This window comes from Tribolium madens, unplaced genomic scaffold (assembly GCF_015345945.1).
Source record: "Tribolium madens isolate multiple individuals breed KSU strain unplaced genomic scaffold, Tmad_KSU_1.1 Scaffold_71;HRSCAF=194;Tcas5.2_LG6, whole genome shotgun sequence".
In the NCBI taxonomy this organism is placed as follows: Eukaryota; Metazoa; Arthropoda; class Insecta; order Coleoptera; family Tenebrionidae; genus Tribolium; species Tribolium madens.
This window is the reverse complement of record NW_025401041.1, coordinates 353,880-359,430: the sequence shown is the minus strand read 5'-3', so window position 1 is coordinate 359,430 and position 5,551 is coordinate 353,880.

The following is a 5,551-nucleotide window of genomic DNA, read 5'->3' as shown; positions in this document are numbered from 1 at the left end:
TTCTTATACCCAACTGCTCTTTTTTTTTGTGGAGGGCAAATGCTTTATGCACCCCCTACGCAAGGTTCGACGCGTAGGGGAGTGTGGGACTCCGTCGTGGTGTACGGGACGGTCTTACCCACTAAAACCCCTCCTGTGGCTATCAGTACTACCCAGGAACTGCCAATATGGTATGTCATCCGGATATACTGCCTATGTCTCACCCGCTCTTGGCTACTTTAATTTCCTTTCTTTTTCTCTTTCCCTTTCTTCGGCGCATTTTGTATGCATTATTTCATGCATGGCTTTGTTTATCATCTTCCATTTATTTTCATCTTCTAGCATAGTTGGTATCAGGTTATTTATTGTAATATTCATCCCTAGTAGCTTTTCCGTTTCGTACCTTATTTTGTGCCATCGTGGGCATTTTAATAGAGTGTGTTCTACTTCGTCCCTGCCGCCGCAGTATACACAATCTTCCGAATCACTTTTCTTTATTCTATTGCAATGCTTTCTTTTCCGGGTACTCGGTCGACTGTAGGGTTCGTCGGGGACTTGGGGACTTAATAGGGAAAGTCGGATTAAATAAAAATGTATTTTAATTAACAATAAAATAAATTTACACAAACTCAAACTAAAACTTATTTAATATTCCTAAATACACACAACTATTTACAATTCGTCGGAGGTGCCGCCGGTACTATTTCGCTGCGGTCCACGTGGTTTCGGTTGGAGATGGCCTGCTGGTATTATTTCGCAGCAGCCGCGGGATCGGAACGGTAAGGATACGCTGGCAATATTTCGCAGCGTCGGAATATTCGGAAAGGGGAACGCCGGTAGTATTTCGCAGCGTTTTCGGGGATGGTGTGCTGGTGATATTTCGCAGCAACACCTGGGGCGGACCTCGAGCGGTAAGTAAGTGTCGGATTGTAGGTCGCGCTCGCCTTTTATCCGCTTCGGAGGTAAACAAACACGGTCGAATTCGGTGGGGATACCCATGAACGCGCACGCCGATGACGTATAGTGGAAAATCCCAAACGCTTCGTTATACTATGTAGGTAGCTTTGAAAGCAGCCGTGACCACTCAGTATCTGTGTCATGTGGTAGTTTGCTTCTACATGTTTCTTTTCATACCACTCGACAACATTTGGTATAAGTTTATAGGTCCACCTGCCGTTTTTACTGTTATCCCATCTCTCTTGCCACCTTTCCATAGTGTACTTCCTCGCTTCTCCCTTGTCTTTGGATTTATTATGTATTAGCAGTCTTTCCTTATTTATTTTGATACTAATGTCTTCTCTTCACCAGTTCACCCGCTTCCTGCTGTTCAAATTATCTTTTTTCTGTCCGAGTACTTCATTACATGTTTCTTTCATTAAGTTTAGAAAATTTTCCGGTTCTGTGTCTATTTCATATGGTATGTCTTTTACTTTCTCTTTCAGCACTTTGATGCACTTTTCTATTTTAGCGGTGCTAAATTTCCAGCCTACTTGACTGAGTTCCGTATCAGTTTTCTGTTTCTTACAGGGGCCCTCCATGAATTTCATTTCTATATTTCGATGATAGCTTAAATTCTCTTCCTCAGACACCATCCATTTTACTAATCTACCTGCGACGTTTGGCTAGAGTTACGTCTATAAATGGCTCGCTTTTGTTTCTCTGAAAGGTAGCTATTTTGCCGTCATTCAGGACGATGAGTCTGTTCTCTGCTATCCATTCCGACATCATTATTCCTTTGTCGTCTTCTTTTTGCGAGCCCCATAGGTAAGATTTAGCGTTGAAATCTCTCCTCCGACGAGTACTCCTTTGGTTGCTGCTGTTCTCTTTGTTGATTATTATCAACAGATCTCCTTCACTAAGGTTTTCTCCGTAGCTCATCTGGCACTTGCTGAACCACTCTTTATTCCATTTATATTGCAAAATTTCTCGAATGTGTTCATCATCTACATCCCTTTTTAAAGCTTCTCGTATGCAGCTTTTTCGTCTGTGTCTCTTTCCTGGTTTGTGTTTCTATGTCTCGGGTGATTTTTTCCTTCATACCTGTTTCTGTACTACAGTTTCGTACTCTGTATTTCTCACATTCTTATCTGTGTGAAGTTTGTTGCGAGCAAATCTTGCATTTCTTAATCATGATTTGTGTCATTTTGCTTGATATTTCCCAAAGGTCATTTTACCCCGGGCTCATGGGCGCCCAGGAACCCTCCTCCTTTATCCGGGCTTGGGACCGGCAACAGCATGGTCGAGCTACTCGATCCACCCGGCCACACTGTAGGCGGAGTTACCCAGCTGTTCTGCAGTCAGTCGTTTGAACCTCCGTGAAGCCAAACATTTAAAAAAATCGATTCGACAGCGTCCGAATTAAAACTTATTAGGTGTTTCACACATGGAGTTGTACTTATTGCTGTAAATATTAGTACTTCCGCTGTTTCTTTCGATAGTCCAGCCAAACCTGCTTCTGCAGAGCTTGATTGAATATTAGCGATGTAATTGGAAATGTAATTATTTAACCGTTCATCTTCAGATGTAGTGTAAGGAGCGGTGTTGGGGTGTTTTTGTTCAATACGTTGCTTTTTATTACTGACATCATGAATTTGAAAATATTTGCACGTATTCCATGGCACCGCAATTTTTGAATTGATCACCGCCATGATGCTCTGAGTACCTAAGAGCTGCAGTCACTTTTGGAGAAAACACTTGCACAGCCAGATTCACCTTTATTTTTTCGAAATTTGACGGTGTGAGATGTTTCACAGGTTTTACAATCAAGTTGTTCTGTACTGCGGCTAGTTCTTTAAGATATCCAAACGTAATAATACCTTCTGACGATGCCATATCGTGACTATTTAACACGTTTCTTGCATTTTTGATGGCATGGCATGGATTAAAGCTCACAAAAAGTTTGAGCCCTGGGTTGTAAGGATGTGCAATCACATTCTCAAGTCTTCCACTACCGAAGTGCTTGAAAAGGCCAACATGACATTTGCGATTGTCTGTCACAATCCTTACAACCTTAAATCCACATTCTGTCAGAAGCTGTAGAACCCACATGGTCAGCTTAAATAAGTCACTGCTGCACAGTTTCCTATGAAAGTAATAACTGGTTGGAATTACGTATTTAATTGACAATCCCTGAATGACAAATCTAAGTAACTGGTTAGCGACTACAGGACTTCTTCCAATTTCAACACTGGACGAGCAAATATTTGCTAACCCAATCCCGATCTTCTAATTTAGAATATGAAACGGTTTCTCGCACAGCCATGTCATCAACCATTAATGAACAAGTTCTTTCAGGAGTTGTTATATTTTCAATTTCTGATGTTAAGCGATTTTTGATCAAGTGATTGTTGTCTCTTGCCAAATATTTTTGTAAGGTGGTTTTGTACGGTAATTTTTAAATTAAGGTTCTAGGAGGAAATCTGCAGCCTTTCGGCGAACAAAATCTCCATGCGCGGGGGTTCATTCGACCCGCTTGTTCCTTAATACTTTTTAATATTTTCCATTCTGCGTCCTCTTCTATTTAAAATTTTTATTCTTTTGCAGTCATCAATTCTTGCTTTATACGACTGTATCGAATTTGCAGTTGAATTTTCTTGTAAGTCATTTATTTGTGTAAATTATATTGTTAATTTCATTCATTGACTGAGAGGTTTAAATGCTAGCTGAAAATTTAATCGTATTGTGAGCATTATACTGTATGGTTGCTGGACTTGTGGGGGTTCCACCAGCTTCTCATTCGAAGCGTTTAAGGGGTCAAGGGTTGTGATTGAAACGGTACGTTCTACGCTATTCTACATTTATTACAGTACCTTATCCACAGAGTACAGTTGCGGAGTCCAGTAGCCGGTCTCACAAACTTACACCCCGGATCTTATCGTCAATCGTATTGTCTCGTCTTTAACCCCTCGATACCACACAGGAACTTGCAATTCCAAAAAGTGTTTGCCTTGCATCACCTGTTCGGCTCGAAGTCCATCGACCACATATACCCTCAATTACCCAATATTACAATACTCTATATTAGTTATTTTTTCTTCAGTATTAAACTAAAATTTTGTAGTAATGAATTAAAAAGCACAATGTAAGAAGAAATCAATAAAGAAAACAATAAACCAATATGGTTGGAATAGTTTCTGAAACTAATTTTCGTCGTTTTTCAGTTGTAGGTTGTAATAGAATATTCTTTGGGGACATGTTTATCACACACGAGTACATAATCCGCTAATTGTAGATCTAATAATGCAGAGTGATTCAGATAAGATAATGAGCACGATGTTCGGGCGATGCAACCCAAAAAACAAATTTCATTTACATGTTGATTTAATTTTAATTACGATTTGCATTTGCAATCCAAGTTATCTTATGTTGCTCTAACAGTGCTTTGACAAGCAATTTATGATTTATAAAAAAATATTAAAAAAATTATGGAGTTTTTAAATTCAACTGGCTTTGTTGGTCCGCCATGATGAAAAAAAATGTATCAACTTTTAAAGAACAAGTTGAACAGGAATTTGTGTACTCACAACCCGCTTTTCCTGAAGGTCCTGGATCCATTTCTTCTTACTTAGAACTGAAAATTCAAAAAATCTTGAATAATACAGAGATTTCAATATACTAAAGTAATTCAGTGTGTTTTTCGAGACCTTTTTACAAAGTTTTCTACAAATTTCAAATAGATTCATTCCTCTGTTAAACAATTTGTTTTTAAAATTTGTGTGGTGGGCCAAAATCACGAACACTTTGCTAAAATCATTAAGGAAATCATAAATTAGTCGAGATACGTCAATACTTACTAAAATTAGAACAAAATTCTTAAAAATAGGGAGATAAAGGGCAGATGCAGGATAAGTGTGTCATCAGCGACACATTATATGGTCACGATAAGGGAAGAGACACATTAATTTTAAAATCCCAAGAAAACAGACACACACATCAAATTTATCTAAAAAGGGCACCTGCATCACACATGGGCATGGGGCCCTCCATATAAATATCACCCAGAAAATTAAGAGAATTCAATTCAATCTTGTTCGTGGTGTCGTGCTGTTCGATGGTGTGTCGAAGTGTGTGAAGAAGTGCCCTTTGTGACAATTCCGACTAAGTGCTGTTTCCACTACCTGGCTGATCTCAACTGTTTGCTGATTCCAAAATTTGCCCAGATGATAAACTGTGAGTTTTATTCTGTTTAATTTCTCCTTGCTCCGACGATGACAAGATTTGTAATTTTTCAAAGTTTAACTTATGATGGGTCGACTCGTGTTTCAATTTAAATAACAACAACCGATGATAAGATTTATGAGAGTTGGGATGGACTGGACGTGTAATCGGGTAATACGAGATTTACTTCGAAACCACGGGGTTTCGGGCTGTTAAATGACTGGTCCTTTTCTTGAACGATTTCTCCTCTTGTATTCGAATTTAGTAATAATGGTTAATTCACTCAATGTTATTTAATGTTAATTAAAAGCTTATTCAATAAGAACAAGTTAACTTGTATTGGACGTAGCTGGTAGGAATTGAATTAAGTTGGTTGTTTGACACTAAACTATTACTTTATGTTAATCAGTAGTTT